Consider the following 22,053-nt stretch of genomic DNA (forward strand, 5'->3'; position numbering starts at 1 on the left):
TTGTGTAAACACATTGAATAAACAATTTAAAAGTTTAAGAATGATTATTTGACTTTTGTTGAAATTTTTTAAATGTTGCTGTCATGTACTTTTTCAGTAAAATTTAATTATGTTGATTTATTTTTCCAAAATAACCTTGTGTTTGCAAAGAAACTTTTATTTTTCTTACTTTTTAAATACATAAAATGCAAATACCATGAAAGTAGAAATTTTCACATAGGAAAATTTAACATGCTTGAATATCACAGAGTTCTTGATTTTGCAGATTGATGATTTTACTAGTTTTGGACTTAGTTGTTCTTTATCTCTTTGAATATTGTTTCTATCTCATTCTCTGTTTTCTCCTTCTGGAAATCTATTTCTGGAAATCTATTATACCTACTGCAAAATTTTCAAGACTTTGTATGTTTTTATAGTCTAAAATTTTATTTTTAATATATATTGTTCTTTTTTCACTTTGAAAAATTTTGGGTCATCTGTCCTCCAGTTTGATTATACTCTATTCGGCAAGGCCCAATCTGTTTTTAAGATGACCTGTTTTATTACTGATTCTCTTACATAGATTGTGATTATCTGCTGAAATCTATCAATCTTCCACTTACTTGTTCACTTCTTCTGATTTTTGTCTGCAAATTAATCGTATTTATTTCAATAACCTTATCTGCTAACTTCAAAAAGGAGATCATCTCTATAGAAGCTCCTTTTGTCTTTGTTTGTTTGTCTAGCTCATTAGTCATATTTTCTTGACTCATCATGTCTGTTCTGGACATAGTGTGTAAAAGAACAGTTAAGGATCTCGATGTTCCTATCTTGCACAAGAGAGAATTCTCTTTTTACTCTGTGAAGTAGATAGAATGAATGGCTGATCAACTTAATCTAATTGGGTGTTGGTTGGGAGAACCTTACAAGTTTCAGTCTATTTTTGGCTTATCTCATTCTTTATATGTGACTGTCCTCGGGTTTTGATTGTTTGACGGAGAGCATTTTCTGAAAGACAAGGGGAGGTTGACCTCTGCCTTTCCATAGGTTCTTGGCAACACTTAAGACTCCAAAATCGTAGTGCTTCAAAGTCTGGCAAATTACTTAAGGGTGGAATTGTGGTACTTCTTAAATAAACACAAACTATAAAAAACTTATAATTACAGTAAAAAGAACTATTTTTCCCTAAATATTTGTAAATAAGTTGCAGATCTGATGTCTCAAATAGGTCACTATAAATTTTGCATTTGAAAGGACTTTTTCCTGTATGATATAATCACCTATACGATATGATCATCAAATAAAAAATTAACATTAACAGATTATTATTATATAATCCACAAATTTTTATCTAGTTTGACCATTACAACAGTAATGTCTTGATAATAAAGTCAATCAATCATGAGTTCCATAACCTTATCTTGATTTTCAAAACTTTGACATAACTCAGTTATTTTATGTCTCAAATTTTTTTTTTTTTTTGGTAGATTATCCCTTAAACAGTGCTTCTTTGTGGATAGTTTCAGGCTATGCATCTTTGCATGAATATCCTAAAAGTGATGTTGAATTCTAAATGCATTCTATCAGATGGCAAACACTTTCAAATCGTTCCACTACTGAGAATGCTCATTTAGATCACTGGATCATAGTAATATCTGCCAGGATTTTTTATTGTAAAATCACTATTTTTTTTCTTGCTAAAATAATTATTTTTTGTATAGAAATCATTTGAATCTACATACATGTATTTTTCTTTACAAAAGTTTCCACTTAGTTCTTTATATCTTTATGGGCACATTGATTTTTATTTTATTCAGTGGGTTATAATTTGTTGCGTCAGTTGTTTATCTTGAAACTCAAACCGTCGTCAATTTGGCTAGCGCTAGCTTCTGTGTCTTTTCAACATGTCCTCCCCCCCAAACACACACTTTTTTAGCACATTCTCACCATCTGGTACAAAATGATGTTTCCAGTATCATCTTGTACTTTTCTTGTACCAGGCTTAGAATAAGTCACTCCTCCAAGAAGGCTTCCTGTTTGAGTAAAATGGCATATAGAAGCTAAAATGTAGCAGTAGGTAGACTGAAAACTTTTGGACTATTACTGCTTTTAGGTACTCTTAAGAGACAAAGCCAGAGCCAAATGTATATGTGCATATGTATATGTATGTATGTGCCTGTATTTGCAAATCTACATGGATGTCTCAATTCCACAATTGTTGCATATAATATATAGTTATTCTAAAATGTCACATATGCATCAAATTCTGCAATCATTTATCAAAGATTTAGATTACTTTTATTTAGATAGAAAAATGAAAATTATAATAAACATTTGTTGAAAATACACAAATGCAGTGTGAAGGTACCTAACTGTTTATACCTATAGATTTTTTTTTAAATCATTCTTTAAAAACTTCAATAGTTATTTTTTATTTTATTGCAGATTTAATTTGTATATTCTTGTTCACAAAGAATCAGTAAAGGCTATGGTGCTTGACTTATTTTGTAATGGGTTAGTGTAAAAAGCCTCAAAAAATAAACCTACACAGTGATAGAAATTGAAACATCAATTTTTTTTAATGTATTCATCATTGGAGGCTTCTCACACTTTGCTTGTTTGTTTAAGAGAACATACCCAGTTTTATGTAACATTTGTTTCATTTTACTAAGATCTTATGGGCAATGTGGGAACTAATTAATATTTTCTTCTACTACTTTTCTGTGATTCTTTAACAACAAATCCAATGTTTCAAAACTATAATTATATTCTAATTTGGTTTAAATAAAGCAATATGGATGCAGTTTTCATTTCTTCCTTTAGGAACAAAGAAAATACAAAGAAGTGTTCAGTGATGGTATAATTCCCAGTGCTATTGTATTCATGTCCAGGTTTACCACTGTTTGTCTCATTATGATTTTATACATCACGGTATTTTCAAATACCAGAAAAAGTGTTGATAATTATCTTAAATATTTTAAGAGTCTACTCAAAATGGTACTTTTAAGAAAGATAAATTGCAGAATGCTAAGTCATAATAGAAAGCCAAGTACTAAAATAAACTTGGAACTGTTAACCACTCTCCAAACCTTAAAAGTTTAGAAATGACAATGGTACATCTTATGATTTTTATGAAGCTGTAACATTGTTGATTCATATAGATCTAATTTCCAAGGGTAGTTTATTTATTTATTTATTAAAGATTTTATTTATTTATTTGACAGAGAGATCACAAGTAGGCAGAGAGACCGGCAGAGAGAGAGAGGAGGAAGCAGGCTCCCTGCCAAGCAGAGAGCCCGATGAGGGACTCAATCCCAGAACCCTGCGATCATGACCTGAGCTGAAGGCAGAGGCCCAACCCACTGAGCCACCGAGGTGCCCCCCAAGGGTAGTTTAAATTTGTGCTTTCTTTCCACACATTTGGGCAGTTTTCAGAATTATTAAAAAATCCTACTGCTATCAGAATAAATATCTTAAAATATTTTATTTTAAACATTTATTTGCTTCTAAATTTATTTCTTAATTCACCCTTTCATTATTTCATTCCTTGTTATTTACTGACTATTTATTTTGGCTCAGACATCATGCTTTTACTGAGTATATGAAAGCAAATAGAGGATAGTTGCTCCTGAAAATACCTCAGTTCAGTAAGGAAAGCTATAAATAATTAACTAATCTTATGCAAAGTCCCCTTTCTGGCCATTATTCACAAAGTGGATATATATTTCATATTAGCTTTATATTATACCCTTCATAGTAATTTCCAAAACTTTGTCACAGTGAGACTTTCCAGTATTGTCAGGAAAAGATCCTACTATTCCCTCTTTACATCATACTCATCCCTACTCTGGAATTGCTCATTTCTTTCTTTACCCAATATACTATTTGCTCATCTCTATCTATAAAAATCTTACTACTTCTTCAATAAGGCCCTTCTCAATTTCCCTTACTTTAGGATTTCTTGGTGACCTCTCTTATTTGATCTCAAGAGTTCACAGCTTAACAATCAATTATTCTGTAATCAGATGGACAATTAATGTGTACTAACTTTGCCATTTTGTTTATTCCTGGATTTTCTACTGTATCATTCATTTTCTACATTAAGTTTCATAACTTGGATTTTCAGAAAGTTTATTCTACTCTGTGACCTTGCCTGATAATTAAGGAAAAAGAATGGGGGCTTTAAAGGAGCTTTTATGAGGATTTCTCTGACGAAAAGTTAAAATACCATTTAATGAAGCCTCTGTAAATGTAATTATTCTTCTATCTCCCCTATCTATAGACAGTGGCTTCTGCAAAGCAACTCGAACCTACAAAACAATGGGAACCATTTGACAAAATTTACACCAACTTCAAATAGACAGCTTAAAAAAGTAGAACATTTTCAGGCTGTGGCTTAAGTAATTCTATATTACATTTTAGTCTAATCACAAGAATTCTCAAGTTTATGGCTTGAGATTGTGGTAAATAGAAACTACTTGAAAAACCAACTGGGGCAGATGGAGGCTGTAGTAAGGAATTGCAGTGCAAAAGAAACGTTTCCTACCCCATTTTTGATGTTTAAAAGAAGTAGAGAATAGGGGCGCCTGGGTGGCTCAGTAGGTTAAGCCTCTGCCTTTGGCTCAGGTCATGATCTCAGGGTCCTGGGATTGAGCCTGGGACTGAGCCCCATGTTCTGCTTTCTGCTCAGCAGGGTACCTGCTTCCCCCCCTCTTTCTGCCTGCCTCCCTGCCTACTTGTGATCTCTGTCAAATAAATAAATAAAAACCTAAAAAATTTAAAAAAATAAAAGAACTAGAGAATACTAAGTCACATGAATGAAAACTGAACTCAGTGTACATATAAAAGTTCTTAAATAGGATAAAAAGTTATCAAACTATTAATTCAATAGGAAAATATTGAAAATATGCCAGAAAAAAATATACTGCATTCAGTAAATATATTGCAAACTGAAATAGCAAAAATTGACAGTACAATGTAAACTATGTTTCTTTATTCTCCATGTTCTATCATAATTGCATAGATACTGGTGTGTGTGTGTGTGTGTCTGTGTGTGTGTGTGTGTGTGTGTGTATGAGACAGAGATGGGGGAGAGAAAGAAAGACATGAGAATGGTCTTTATGTAATTTATTTTCCAAATGATATTTGACATCTCCAGCTCAAATTTTGGGATGAATTTAACTTCTGTTGTTTGTGTAACAATTGAAATAGAATTATCACGATTGCCTAAAGATGTGAGCATTCATTTATTTCTCATTTTCTCTTCATCCACTTGGAACTTCAATGCAAACTAGATAGTACTTTAAAACACATGTTGTAAAGCTAAATTGCCAACCAACGCAGTATGATATTTGAGTACACATAGAGAAAATGTAATTAAAGAACTTTTAAAAATTCCTATACTTACAGAACCTATGTTTAATTTTATAACTTTTAACATTATATCTTATTGTTGTAGTGTAGCAACTGGTATACATTTTTAGCATGCATCCACCAATTTCCTCAGTTAAAAATAATCAAATATACAATTGAATATTTTTGTTTTCACTACGTAGTTTGCATGACTATGGATAAAGAAATGTGTTATAGATAACACGATGCTTTACATCATTAGGAAAATGTGCCATTTCAACTCAAATTTAGTCAATAGTTTTTGATTAGGTAAATTTAAGTCTTTTATAATTCCACCCTGGAATTTGTTTAATAGTTCCTTTAAATATGCTCATAGTGTTTGTAATTTTCTGAAGCATGGATGGGAGCAAAATACTTGCATTACTTAGTTATCATTTGAAAATATTTGAAACCCACAAATATTTTCAAGGTTAATCTGACTAGAAGAAATAAAGTATAAATGAAAAGGAAAAAAATCAACACAAACAGCAAGTATTTTACTATTAAGCATTTATTAAGAACATGTTATTCTTAAGACTATGTATTAAATCTTGTTTTTCAAATAAAAGGAGATATAATTCTTGCTACAGATTAATTGCACTTTTATTTTCTCTACTATATCACTTGTGAATCTGACTTTAGAGTACAGATCATATAAAGAATATATATGTATATAGCTTAAAAGTACTAATAAAATATATGAAGTGTATTTTTCTGATTCTTAGCTCTCACAAAAACTGGAGCATCCCCATTATCATATGCATGCTATAGAAGTCGTATTTTCAAATGTTTAAAAAAGCAGAGTTTAGAGGTGTCTGGATGGCTCAGTTGGTTAAGCATCTGCCTCTGATTCAGGTCGTGATCCCAGGGTCCTGAGATGGAGCCCCGCATCAGTTTTCCTGCTCAGCAGAGAGCCTGCTCCTCCCTCTCTCCCCTGTTTGTGCTCTATCTCTTGCTATTTCTCCCTCTCAAATAAATAAATAAAATCTTAAAAAAATATAGTTTAAAGAATAGTACAGCTCTAACTTGAAACCATAAAACAAAAGCAAGAACAGACTATTAGGAGTTCATCAAAATAAAAAGTGTCTGCACCTGAAGGAAACAATCAATAAAACTAAAAGGCAGCCTACAGAATGGGAGAAGATATTTGCAAGTGACATATCTGAGAAAGGTTTAGTATCCAAAATATGTTAAGAACTTATAAAACTCAACACCCAAAAAACAAATAATCTAATTAAAAAATGGGCAGAAGACATGGGTAGACATTTTTCCAAAGAAGACATCCAGATGGTCAGTAAACACATGAAAATATGCTCAAGGGAAATACAAATCAAAACTATAATGATATATCACCTCACAGCAGTCAGCATGGCTAAAATCGACAATATAAGAAACAACAGGTGTCGTGAGAAAGTGGAGAAAGGGGACACTTCTGCATTGTTGGTGGGAATGGGAAGCAATATAGCCACCGTGTAGCACAGTATGGAGGTTCCTCAAAAAGTTAATAATAGAATTACACTACAATCTAGCAATAACACTACTAGGTATTTACTCCAAGAATGCAAAAGTATTAATTTAAAGGGACACTTGTATCCTGATGTTTATTGCAGCATTATCTAAAATAGCCAAATTATGGAAACAGCCCAAGTATGCATAGACTGATGGATAGATAAAGAAAATGTGGTATGTATATGTGTATCTACCACGGAATATTACTAAGCCATAAAAAGAATGAATCTTGTTGGAACGCCTGGGTGGCTCAGTGGGTTAAAGCCTCTGCCTTCGGCTCAGGTCATGGTCCCAGTGTCCTGGGATCGAGCCCCACATCGGTCTCTCTGCTCAGCAGGGAACCTGCCTCCTCCTCCTCTCTCTCTCTGCCTGCCTCTCTGCCTACTTGTGATCTCTGTCTGTCAAATAAATAAATAAAATCTTTAAAAAAAAAAAAAGAATGAATCTTGCCATTTGCAATGACATAGAAGGAACTAGACGGTATTCTACTAAGTGAAGTAAGTCAGTCAGAGAAAGACGAATGCCATATGATTCTACTTATATGTGGAGTTTAAGAGACAAAACAAAGTGAACGAGGGGAAAAAGAGAAGGAGACAAAGACATAGATTCTTAATTATAGAGAGAACAAACTGATGGTTACCAGAAAGGAGGTTGGGGGTGAGGGTTAAATAAGTGATGGGGATTAAGGAGGGCACTTGCTGTGCTGAGCACAAAGTCTTGCGTGGAAGTGCTGAATCACTATATTGTACACCTAAAATTAATATGGCACTGTACATTAGCTAACTGGAATTTAAATAAAAATTTATGGACAAAAAACAAGCAAACAAACAAACTTCAAACTTAGGGGCACCTGGGTGGCTTAGTCTGTTAAGCATTTGACCCTTGGTTTTGGCTCAGATCATGATCTCTGGGTTGTGAGATCAAGCCCCACATCAGGCTCTGTGCCCAGCATGGAGTATCCTCAACATTCTGTCTCTCGTCCTCTCCTTCTGCCCTTCCCCTCATGCTCACATGTTCTCTCCCTCTTTCTCTCTTTCTCTCAAGTAAATAAATATAATCTTTTTTAAAAACTTAAAAAAATTCAAAAAAATAATAATACAACTTTAGTAATCCTTTTATATAGGTTAATTAATTGTTACTATTTTATCACATTTTATTCTCTCCCTATCTGTGTATCTTTCCTTTTTTTTTTTCAGCCATTTAAAGGGAATTAAAGACATCTGACCCTTCATCATTTAACACTTTGATAAACATTTCACAAGGAATTAACATTTTTTATATAATCACATTAATTTTAACATTAATGTAATAAAATTATCAATTATATAATCCCTATTTTCAGATTACCACGGAATGTCTTATTCATAAATTTTCTCTCAAGGATACAAGTAAGATTTTTGCATGACAATAGTTTGTTTTGCTATTTTCTTTCTAAACACTAGAGCAGTTCCCTATTTTTGTATTTTTCATGACCTGGAATTTTTGAAGGGTCCAGTCCAGTTTTCCTGTTCCATGCCACACATTCTACATTTATCCGATTGTTTCCTCATGTCTATATTGAACCCAGAGATTTCTTGGTAGGTGTGTTACACAAATGCATAGTAGAAAATGGATTACTGAGTTAAGGGTTAAAAAGAAGACTATAGTTTTAGCTATATGTTAAGGCTCAAGAGCAAAACCCTGGATTATGGTACCCTGTTACAGGTCCTAGGTTGTTCACATCTACTGCTGGGTGTAAGACCTCTATTTTATATCTAGGCTTGGGCCTGATAGCTCAAAGTAATGGAGGATATGTCCACAATCAATTATTCTTACACTTTACATGCCTGCACTTACAGTTAAAAATGTAGAGAATCAAAGGAGATTGTGCTGATTCATGGAAAAAGGAAGAATTTAATTTATAAAAAACCTAATTATACTTAAAATGTTTATATGGCTGACAATTATCTTGATAAACCACATCAATGTTTTGGATTGTATAGTTTAAAAACTGGTACTATTCTAACTCAAGCATTACAATCTCTAGAGGGAAATGAAAATTGCATAATTATTGTAAACATATCAATGAACATTTTGAAACCATGTTTTTATTTAGCTCATAATTTCACAATTTCAATAAAATTATATTGTTTTTATAGCACTTGCAAATAAAATAACTTTAGGTTTTTCCATCTTATAGAGATATTTGCTTCTTTTTACCTCTAAGGAAATAGAACAGACTATTTAATTCCTTGATTTGTGAGTCAAAGAATTGTGAATTAATTCAAAAATGACTTTGCTTAAAATATCTTTGAAATAATATTACTAAAATCAAATGGTATATGATGTAGATGAATTGAACAGATCAGATATAATACTCTTTTATACTTCTAATAATTCCAGTCTATATAGTTGCCAAGTTCATTGTGGTAAAACTTTTAAAATCACCTACAGTAATAAATCTAATAGATTTTAGACTTAACAGGATTATTTTTTAATGTAATATAATTTCTAAAACTGGAAGCTTTCCACCAAAATCTATTAGACTGTCTTAACCTAATATAATGTTCATTTCAGTAATACTTTGAACTTCTGAATAGTATTCACTTCACTAGATGATTTAGCTTATTCTTTCTATGAACCATGCTTTCTTGATAAGACTTTGATAAGCCATGCTAATGCACACTCAGGTGTATGAGTTAATGACCTAAGTGCATGTATGTGTGTGTGAGTGTGTGTATGCACAAATTTGCACCAATTAAATGTTACAATAAATTTTATCTTTTACCATACAACACACATAAATGTGGTATAAATATTTAACTATTTTGTTATGTATTTTCTTTATGCAGAGGAATCCTCTCCCACACTCAAAATATGTTAGATTCCTCCCCCATGTTTCCTCAGAATGTGATCCTATTTGCAGATAAGGGTTCTTACAGATGTAATCAAGTTAAGCGGAAGTCACTAGGGTGGGTTCTAATCCAATATGACTGGTGTCTTTATAAAACAGGGAGATTTGGATACAGACAGACATGCATCAGAGAGGGAAGACCATGTAAAGAAACACATGGGGAAAACCATCTACAAGCCAAGAAGAGAAGATTGAACAGATCCTTCCCCACAGCCCTCAGAAGGAACCAATCCAATCAAGACCTTGATTTTGACCTCTAGCTTCCAGAGCTGTGAGACAGTAAATTTCTGTTCTTTAAGCCACTGTTTTCTGGCACTTTGTTATGCCAGAATTTTTTTTTTCTTTTTCTTTACATTTAGATTATTTTTTAGGTTTTCAACCTATATAAAAAATGCAGTAGATATATTTTTAAAAGATTTTATTTATTTTTTAAAGAGAGAAAAAGAGAACACAAACAGGGGGAGCTGTAGGCAGAGGGAGAAGCAGGCTTCCCAGAGAGCAAGGAGCCCCGTGTGGGGCTCAACCCCAGGACTCTGGGATCATGACCTGAACTGAAGCAGATGCTTAACTGACTGAGCTACCCAGGCACCCCAAGCCACCCAGGCACCCCTACAATACCTATTTTCTAATAATCATAATATATATATTATATCATTTATATTATTTTACTACTCAGCAAGAAGTTGCAAATAAACATAAAACATGTTCTTTATAAGTAAAACTGGCATTAATTAGTTTATTTGGGAGACAAAATGTTTTCCTCAGGACATAATTTGTATTTAATGAAGAGTAGAATTTCTTCAATTCTTTCATCCTTTCTTTTTTCCCCCTAGAATATGTATTTTTTTTTTTAAAGATTTTATTTATTTACTTGACAGACAGAGATCAGAAGCAGGCAGAGAGGCAGGCAGAGAGAGAGGAGGAAGCAGAATCCCCGCTGAGCAGAGAGCCTGATGTGGGGCTCGATCCCAGGACCCTCGGATCATGACCTGAGCCGAAAGCAGAGGCTTTAACTCACTGAGCCACCCAGGCACCCCGAATATGTACTTTTTAAAATATGTGCTGTTTGTTAGGACATTAAGAAAACACAGTCAAAATTTAGTTGGTAAATAAAAATGTAATATAAGGTGAAAATTTAAGAACTTATCAGTTTTACTTCTTTAATATTTTCAGGAAAATTTTTCAAAAATAATTGCCTCTATGGTAAAACAAATAAATAATTATTTTGATAACTAAAAAGTTTTCATTATTATTCTAGAATAAATAGCTTTTCTAAGATGTGGCACAAACCTACAATCTTGAGTATGCAATTAATCTTGACATTTCTCTTACATTTTACTGAATGGTAAATCCAACATGGTATCTGAATATGGACAGAGTTCCCAGAGTCTACATATTTAAATATTTTTATAGTTCTCCATTTTTATTTAAAACTATATTATATAGGGGTGTCCTGGTGGTGTGGTTAGTTAAGCTTCCGACTCTTTTCAGCCCAGGACATGATCTCAGGGTTATGAGCTCAAGCCCTGTGTCAGGCTCCCCCCTCAGCCCAAAGTGTGCTGAAGATTCTCTCTCTCCCCCTCTGCCCTTCCCCCTGCTCATTCTAGCCCTCTCTCTCTTTCTCTATAGTTAAATAAGAAATCTTTAAAACTATATTATAGGGACACCTGTGTGGCTCAGTGGGTTAAAGCCTCTGCCTTAGGCTCAGGTCATGATCCCAGAGCCCTGGGATCGAGCCCCAGGTCGGGTGCTCTGCTCAGCAGGGAGCTTGCTTCCCTTCCTCTCTCTCTGCCTGCCTCTCTGCCTACTTGTGATCTCTGTCTGTCAAATAAATAAATAAAATCTTAAAACAACAACAACTATATTATATATTATAATTTAAAAACTTTAATATAAAATATTGAACTATATATTAATGTATATTTTAAAATATGTTAATGTATATAATGTATAATGTATACTACACATAAAAATGTTAACTCAGTTATAATTGTTCTATAATAATAATTAAAATGCTTTATCATGTTTTAAAAATTAAATACTAAATTTTTTCATAGTACCTTTTAACTGCTCATTCATAGCTGGCATACTAGACTGCCCTAGTTGACTTAAAGTAATAGCAAATTAGAGGGAAAAATTTCTCTAAAAATAATTACATCAAAGTGAAATTTTGTCTTATAAATTATTAACTCTCAACAATTGTGTGTCATTAATGATTTGTCATAAATGCCACTTTTAATATGTAATTATCTATTTTTAAAAATATTTTAACAGTGTATTTTCTTATTTATTTTTAGTAATCTCTACATACCCAACATGGGGCTGGAACTGATCACTGCAAATCAAGAGTCACATGCTCTTCTTACTAATCTAACCAGGTGCCCTATAATTATCTACTATTTTTCTTTTTAAGCATTTTATTTTTTTTTTATTTGAGAGGGAGAGAGTATGTGCAGAGGAACCACAGAGGAGGAAGAACAGGCTCCACACTGAGCAGAAAGCCCAATGAGAGGTTTGATCCCAGGACTCTGAGACCATGACCTGAATAAAAGGCAGATGCTAAATCGACTGGGCCAACCATGACTCTCACCCCTGTAATTATCTATTTTAGCTGACTCCTTGAATTAATATAACGTACAAACATATTCATAGCATGCATTCAAGAATTTTTACGTATTCTAGTGACATTCAAAACTAAAACGTGCACATGTATTATGACATTAAAATTCCTGAAATTTAGGAAAAAATGTAGTTACTCATTTAGCCTTCTGTTGAGGAAGTAAAAATATTCATCACTGCCCTGGTCTTAACTGTAACAATTACAGGCTTTTTTTTTTTTTTTTTCATTTGAGTTAAACACCATGGGAGAACAAAATCTCAACCTATTATTTAATACATTATATTTTAAAGTTTATTTAATATTTAATTGGAATAAATGAAAATATGCTAACATAAGAATGAAAGAATGTGTTTAATTTTATTTTTAAAATCATAATTATAAATATCTAGAAATCAAAAAGGCCATAAAGATTATCAAGTGCAAACAAGAAAAATAAAAAGGTAGAAAGATTTAAGTAACAAATTAATTAATTTGAAGCTACTCTCTTCTTGTATATTCCCTTAGTGTATTTGCTGAAATACACTTCTATTTGAATGTACAATAAATTTACATTTATCTAAAATGGAGAGGAATTAGTTTTCTCTCTTTAAATTAAAAGTTGTGATTATTTAAGACTTGCTTATCAGAGGAGGACATACCAAGAAGGAAAATAAGGTTAAGTATCAGATTCTTGTATGTCTAAGGTCCGAGTCATTACTAGATTTTGCTTATAGTTGTAGAATATTCTAGGTAAGTAAGGAAAACTGGCTTTAATCAGAAAGGATTTTTATGCAAGCATTTTTGGTAGAATATAGTAATTTATTGTTTTCATTCATGATTCTAAATAATATTTGCTTTCATACCAAAATTTTAGTTTTGTAATTTTGAATCCTTTTTCCTTAAGAAGGTCTTTTCAATGTATATAAACTTAAAGCTTCACTAATCTGGCCCTGGCCCAGATTATCTGATATCTCCATATTTAAAAAATTAATTCAAATGAAAAATATTTGAATACACAAATTACTCAACCAGCAAATAAAATGTAATTTTCTATAATTACTCATTACATATTTTAAAACTTTCCATAACACTCAGTTATCATTTTAAATATATCTATAGAAAAATACTGAAAATATAAAATGTATGAACATGTTGGGATCAGTGATGAATTCACATCGTGAAGACCTTAAAAAAATACACACAAGGACAAAAAATGAAGTACGCTTTTCACAGGTAGGCATAAAATAAAACTGTGAGATTATTAAATACTAAACTACAATTGAAGGAAATGTATATATAATGGAGAAACAGTAATAAGGAAAACCACAGTAATCATACTAGGAACCTATTTAAACAAAATTACACTGTACCTTGTCATTGAAAGTGACATAGCTACATATTTTAATGGCTATTACCAGCCCAAAAGTAAAATAATAATGATAGATGTCTAGTGCTCAAAATCTATCACTTGGACTGCACCGGGACATATGGAAAATAAAAGCATAATAAATTTATAATTTTCTTAATAGATCAGCACATCAGACCCTTTAATGAGCAAGGATTCTTTTCTCTACTTTTGCATATTCTATAATTAGGAAAGTAGAAATTGCAGAGGTAAGCACATGCTGTGGTATACCTAACATCTTACCTTTAACTATAGGGACTTCAATCAGTTATCATTTTTTTTTTTATTCATAGCCCAGATGCCAAATATAAATAAGTAACTCAGAGAGTTGGCCAATTGTTAGATAATTGAATATTTGTGAATCAGTGTGTGTGTGTGTGTGTGTGTGTACATATATGTCTGTGAATATGCCCACATGTGCACTGTGTATACTTTCTCCTGTAGACAGAAACCTACTGAATTATGGAATTTCTCTCTGATGAACATTAAAAAGAGAGCAGAATTGTGGAGCACATTACAGTGTGTTTATTTTTAGTTTTCATTTGCCAAGGCAAATTGCTTTGATTATAGCAGTAATTAATTTAGGTGTTGTTCTGTTTCATAATTCTTATATTTTTATTCCAAGTTTTGGCTCAACAAGGAACTATCTGCAGCAATAGAAGGCAAAAAAAAAAAGATTTACTCATTAGTTAGCGATGAATTATTGTCATATAGTTTTTATATGCAAGCCATCCACTCCTTCTATCTTACTGGTAAAGCTGAATTTTTTCCAGCACCTGCATTACATATATATGATTCCAGAATAAATCCTTGTAATTAAAGCCAATTCTTGATAGGCTTACTCCCCACCCTCCCGTAGAGGTAAAGGGTTGACGGCATGTTATCAATTTCTGTCCAATGATAGATAGTCTTCCAGATGACAGTGTGTCTTCTAAAAGAGGTCTTGTAGCTCTTGGAAACAAACAAGGAGCGTATAGTCTTTTATTTCCCTGCCCCAAGATTGTCAGGCTTGAGGTGGCATCTTAACCACCAGGGGAAATAGCCTCAAACATTGAATATGAGACTCTAGGAAGACAAAAAACATTTCTGATGATGGCATTATGTTGACAAGAAGCCTAAAAACCTGAGCAATGTAAATATTTTAGAACTTCTTATGACATGTGACAGCAGATATTGTCATTGTTTAATTTATTTTAATTTATACTTTCTGTTACATGCAGATGAACGTTTCCTATTCAAATATCTCTCGAATGTTCCCCCCTGTTCCTGTGCAGGTATGTACAGTTCACATACTATGCCATCCATATATCTTCTCTTTGTCTCCAAAGAGTCTTTCTCTACCCTACCCCGTGTTTTTTTTTCCTTTAATAACAACCTGAATTATCCAGAAGCAGCATTATTTAAAATATAATCATGAAAAATGTCTTTGTAAATGAGAAAAAAAATCACATATAGTTTGTTTTATGATTTTTGTATCCAAGAATGATGAAAGAATTATTGAACAAACCTGTTCTTAAATCAAGACATTTTTAATGATCTATCTTTTATTTTCTCTTTGTCTCTAAAGCAAGATACCCCACAATCAAAGTTGTATAATCAATGCATCTTTCAGAAGAATTTAGTAAGAATTTCAAAAAGTTTTATTTCTTTGCAATTTTGCATGTTACTACTAGAATAATAGTCCCTTAATCATTGTGTATACATGGTATTTTTTAACAAAATTTACATTCTTTCCTTGTGGCTATAACATCAAGAATAAAATGCTTAATATTTATTGCCCAACTTCTGCAATTTGAACTCCACTTAACCTAGTAAATATACTAATAAAATAGTACACTTTAGAGGAAGAATCCTAGGAGTTACCTAAAATCAGAGATTACTTCTAATGCACCCATTGTCTAAACATTATTCACTTTTTGTTTAAATATATTCAGAAATGGGATATTACTTTGTTATTTTTATGCTTTTTCTAATGTTTGATTCTATAGGAACTATTTATTATTTTGCTAGACCCCAAGTTCCTTGTAATTACTATCCAGTGGTTTTGGCTTTGCCCTTTAGTATGATTCACAATATTCTAATCTCTCTCTTAAATGACAGCCCTTCACATGTTAACACACAAATTTTATTTTCTTTCTTAACCTCCCCTTTCCAATAAAGCCATCATTTTATGACTAAAAATTAGTGTTTAGAAATAACTAGCAAATATACTCCTAATCATTTTCACAAGCATGACTTCATTTTCTATTCATACCTCATATAATGTAATTTCTAAACCTATGTGACTGTCTGTACAAAATGTAGAGTTTACATTTTCTATGTCCATCTTCTTTTTTTTTTTTTTTTCAAGATTTTTATTCATTTATTTGACAGAGAGAGACACAGCAAGAGAGGGAACACCAGCAGGGGGAGTGGGAAAGGAAAAAGCAGGCTTCCTGCCAAGGAGGGAGCCCCATGCAGTAGTCAATCCCAGGACCCTGGGATCATGATCTGAGCTGAAGGCAGACATTTAACCTCTGAGCCACCCAGCCATCCCTACATGTCTGTCTTCAAACTCAAAATACCAAGAAGTGTAACATAGCTGACAAATGGTACAACCCAGCACTACCATGTCTCAGAGTGGCTTTCAAATCAGTCAGATTACTTTCATTCCTATTCCTTATTATTATTATCACTTTTTAAAAAATATTTTTTATTTATTTGACAGAGAGAGAGAGAGAGATCACAAGTAGGCAGAGAGAGAGGGGGAAACAGGCTCCCTGCTGAGCAGAGAGCCTGATTCGGGGCTCGATCCCAGGACCCTGGGATCATGACCTGAGCCGAAGGCAGAGGCTTTAACCCACTGAGCCACCCAGGTCCCCTATTATTATCATTTTTAAGACATCATGAAGTTCATATACTCTAGACACACTTTCTTTTTCCTTTCCAATTAAGTTAATCCTATGCATCTTTAAACACTGAACTTAAGTCAAATTTCATCTGATAATATTACCTCTTTGTAAATAAGTATGAAAATTTCTCTTTCGTGAAGACCCATTGTTGTTAAGCCTTTATTACAAAATTTTAATAATCTGTGTTCAATGTTTCTTTCTCTCTCCTTTCTTCACTGTCTCTCCCTTTATCCCTACCTATGTCTCTCTCTCTTCCCCCTTTGGTGGATGATTTTTGATAAAAGGGGACAACTTCACACTTCTTTACCACCTTCATTTTGATTGATATAGGCTTAGGCCTCCACTGTATGCTCAACATCAGTAATTATAGCAATAACTAAAAACTATTTGCATTGATAGATCAAAGACAGTGTGATTCAGAAATAAGAAACTTGGAAAAAAAAGTATTTTCAAGTCTATTAGCACTAAAACCCTGACATTTAAGGAAAACATTTATCAAACAAAAAAGAATTACCTAATGCTTTGTAGCAAAGTGATTAAACTCCAGGGTCTCTCCAAACTGTAAGGTAAGACCTTTCTTCCTGACCTAAATGTAGAGCAATCGATAAGCATGATGGCTAGGGACAAAGATCACTAGACTTAAGTACCCTTTCCCATTTATGCCATCATTTATGCAAAGAAACCTACTCTAATTTGCTAGATGGACCCAGTTAACTCTATCTTTAAGTATAGTTGAAGAGCCAATTTTCCTAACCATGGGGGTAAATCAATTTATATTCATAGAACAGGATCAGCTAATAAAATATTTTCTGCCTGGTAGATGTCATGAGTTAAGTACTCTATTGCATGTACCTCATTAAGAGCCACCACCTCAAATGTCATTTAGGTAAGTAGTGATTTTGGAAATCCTCCAAAATGTAAAAGAGCTGCATGTGGCTTATAAGGTTGAGTCTAGTAAATGCTAGCATCTTTGCTGAATCTGCAGAAATGCTGATGCATTTGATCTAATTTTAAATAAAAAATGTTCTATAGCTGTGTTTTAGTTATAGTTTGACTATGCAGTGCGATAAGTTAAATGACTATGTAAGAACACTCTCGTTTTGATTTTTGAAATTTGCTCCATTGTTTGTAAAGTGCTTACTTAAGCTATTTTCAGAATTTCAGTCTCTAAGTCAGTGATGAAAGTTTCATCTTGTACAGGAAGAATAAGAAGTATATAGCAAAACTTCTTAATTATCCATGTATTTTATATATGAAATAGAAGATGCGTGTCATGAATATGTTGTCTATATATACATAAAATCAAAATAATTGTGAAGATAGACAATAACTTGGAATATTAAACTGTCATCTTTTCCAGACCATACAGTCTGACGCCAAAAAATAGATACCTTGGCATATAGACTCTTGAGTTAGAGCAAGTCAGTCAGTCATAACTGAAGATAAATCATTCAAGCTGAAACTGAGAGAAATAACAATCACTGTTTATAATTTTGACTTGCAAAAGAAATTCCTGAGAATCAAAAGAAAGATCTGAAGGAAATAAACATTGAGTTTTTGTCACAGCAGCAGAATTAAAATTAAAATATAAAATGAGCTAGACTTCCTGGTTCCAGGGAGATAAATGGAAAACTTCTTAGGTATACATAGAGAGCAGGAGATGAGGTTTGACCCTGGAGGTTAGAGCCAGAGACAAGAAGACTACATCTAAAATGCTGTAAGTGCCTTGTATGGACAGTGTCTTAAAATATAAGTAACGGTGTGTCATTAAACCCTGGTTAGCTGTGGGGTATAAACCTTCCATCAATAGTTTCCAGTAATTTGATTTTAAATTTTCTACCATAATAATGTCTGTCAGTGCCCCAGAACCTGGATGAAACCCATCTGAACTGTCATAAGTTCATATACATTTTAATAACCCAGTCACTCAAATACTCACACTTGCCAAATTAAATGCTTAAGTACTTGACACACAAAAGAGCAAAAGCAGTGTAAAAAGGAATGCTTTGGTATTAATATTGAGTGAAATTGCATGGTGGGAAATCCCTCCCCCCAAAGTGTTTCCCTAACATATTTGCATTTGAACTCTTCAAATTTAAAATATGTTTATTTTCCAGTGTTTTAAAAATACTATTTTTGATATTGAATAAAATGATAAAACATTGCAAAAAGGAAATATTGAGGTCTTTTTACCAACATCATTTTGGAGAGTTCACAAGAATACTTACATATTACCAATACTTTTACAACTCAGAATGAATTTTGTGAGTTTATGCTCTTAATCTCACTTTTAACCTAATTTCAAATACATTGCAATGGTAGAAAAAAGAAAACACCGCGTGCCTGGGTAGCTCAGTTGGTTAAGCATCAGGCCATGATTCCCAGGTCATGAGATGGAGCCCCCCCCATCAGATTCTAAGCTGTGTGTGGAGTCTGCTTAAGATTTTCTCCCTCCCTCTTCCTATACCCCTCCTCACTCTCTCTCTCTAAATATGGAAATAAATAAAATATTTTAAAAAAAGAAGAAAACGGGAGCGCCTGGATAGCTCAGTGGGTTAAAGCCTCTGTCTTCGGCTCAGGTCATGATCTCAGGGTCCTGGGATTGAGCCCCACATCGGGCTCTCTACTCAGCAGGGAGCCTGCTTCCCTCTCTCTCTCTCTCTGCCTATCTCTCTGTCTACTTGTGATCTCTGTCTGTCAAATGAATAAATAAAATCTTTAAAAAAAAAAAAAGAAGAAAACATCTGTCTGGAAATAAAAATTTTACTTCCTTTAAAATTAAAAAAAAAATACAAAGATTGGGTGGGAGTTTAAAGAGATTTTTCTAATTTGACTTGGTAGTTAATAAGAACTAAAATTGGCCTGGAAGTGCTGTTTTACAGAAACCATGCATTCTCAAATTAAGATTATAAAAACTAAATTCAGATCTAGATATGTCATTGGCACACTAGTGGACATTAATAATAAGAAAACATTAAAACTCAGCAATGATAGAAGACATATTAAAATGAACCCCAACATAAAAGCAGTAAAAAATGTGCCATTCACAGCACTCAGTAGAAGAATTACTAAAGGATATATATCAATATGAAGAGAAATGAACACAGAGGAAAGGATTATAGAGCAAGAAAATGATAAGCATAGAAATAGAGAAACTGATAATCTTGCCAGTTTATGTCTACAGATGTAAGAAATATTTGTGAAAATGGATTTTAAGTATCCTTGAGAAAGGATACCCAATAATGTTGGGTCAAGAGAAATTTACCAGTATGAAAGCATAAGTACTTAAATAGTGTTGTCTATTGGTCCTCCAAAAAATGAAATAATTTTATATAAGAATTTATGGGATTCCTGGAATCCTCCCAAATCTCCCCAAAATTGACCAAAAGCTGCATGCCCGACTTGCTAATAGCTGAGGTCGTATTGTTCCATAATAGTAGATCCACTCTATTAGAGAGGAATAAATTGGAGTATCAGAAAGCTGTAAACTTGCCTGTTATTTGTAATTTGATTTTGGATATTCTACCATCATTATGGTAGATTATCTGCTTACTTTCCTTGACTTCCATGCCTCAAATTTATCTGTTTCACTGTTGTGTCATAGTCTCATCTTTCTTCAAAGGACCTGTAAAGATTAGATTTCGAAACCCACAGTTAGGGGCACCTGGGTGGCTCAATGAGTTAAAGCCTCTGCCTTTGGCTCAGGTCATGGTCCCAGGGTCCTGGGATTAAGCCTTGCATCAGACTCTCTGCTCAGTGGGGAGCCTGCTTCCTCCTCTCTCTGCCTGCCTCTCTGCTTACTTGTGATCTCTATCTGTCAAATAAATAAATAAATCTTAAAAACAAAACAAAACAAACAAACAAAAAAACCCCACAGTTACATTTGTTGAGGAAATATGGTTGAGGCCATTGCACATTATGCCATTCATTATCCCTGATGCATAGGCACACAACAGAAAAAAACAAAGAAAAAAACAAAAACAAAAACAAAAAAACAGAAATAATTCCAGGAAAACTTAGTTTCCTCAGAGGAAACATAGTGTTCTTACTCTATGAGCAATGACAATGATGATGCTGCTTTTCTTAACATTTTTCTTTTAGGCTTGAGTATACTAAAATTCACATAGGCAACTCAGCCAGGCCATCCTAATTTCCACCTCAATCTCTTCAGATGTGTTACTTCTAACTGTGCCTTGTTCTGGTCTTCATTCATTCATTTTTATTTCTTTCCATATATACCATTTCCAAATCATTTTTGGTATAAAATCAGGGCACTGACTAAATATTACTTTTTAATTCATTTAGTGAGAGAGCAGGAGATGATGGAAATCCTCATCTCGGGACTGGGATCTTGAGGGGGAGCAGGTCAGGAAGTTAGGCAACAGTGTTAGGTGGTAGATTTTGCAGGTGTTAACGTGCATTAGTTGCTGCAGCTGCTTCTGTGTGAATCAAGCCAAGGAGAGCTGAGATACAGCAAACATCTGAGGCATCCCTTAAGCAGTGTCAGATATAATCACCAAACAGCAGTTCTCATGTTTCTAATGAGGATTCAATCCTAACTTACTCCCATTTACTTAACTCTGGAAATTGTGTACCAAATCTAATTCCTGTCTCTCCTATCTCCTTGTTCTTTTACCTTGTCTTACATCCTCTTCTGCTTCAAAGCTTCACCAGGTCTGCAAGTACAAATGTTGTGCTTACCCACCCGATCATTGTAATAGCCCCCTAACATGTCTTCTGTTGGTGATCACTTACAGCTCAACTTCACACAGGTCATTTTTTCCAGAATCATTTTAAAATACAGTCCCAAATCATTTCTACGCTATTCAATGATGACATCGTGTTTATAGAACTTATCAGAATTTTCACTCTTTTGGTCAAGGTTCCTCATCACAAGGCTGCCAATGTCCTTATAACAGTATCTCTTGCCTTTCTTCTCTCAGCACGATATCTTTCTGTTCCTAGTATATGAGCCTCCTTTCTGTTTCCCAAATAAATTAAATCTGCTGCTGACCCATCTTACCTCAGATCCTTGCACGTTCTCTCTCTTCCCCTGGAAGACTATGTCTTCAGACACTAGCATCGTTCAGTCTTTCACATGGCTTTAGATAATGCCTTTATTAAATGGTTTGTTCTCTGAAAGGCCTTCCCTCATCACCTTATACAAACCAGTACAACTGTTCTGATACTCTCAAGTTTTCCTGTCAGGCTTTATTTTTCTATATAACTCTTGCCTTTAATTGATAACTTACATATTCTAGCATTTGTTTATTTTCGTGTCCATCCATTGGAGTTTTATTTTGGTTCCCAGTTGTGTTATCTGTCCATTGAAGACTGCATGGTCTTCACAGATGCTCAATAAATAGATGTTGTTAATGTGATCATT

The sequence above is a fragment of the Lontra canadensis genome, unplaced genomic scaffold, assembly GCF_010015895.1.
Source record: "Lontra canadensis isolate GAN:19392208 unplaced genomic scaffold, GSC_riverotter_1.0 scaffold62, whole genome shotgun sequence".
In the NCBI taxonomy this organism is placed as follows: Eukaryota; Metazoa; Chordata; class Mammalia; order Carnivora; family Mustelidae; genus Lontra; species Lontra canadensis.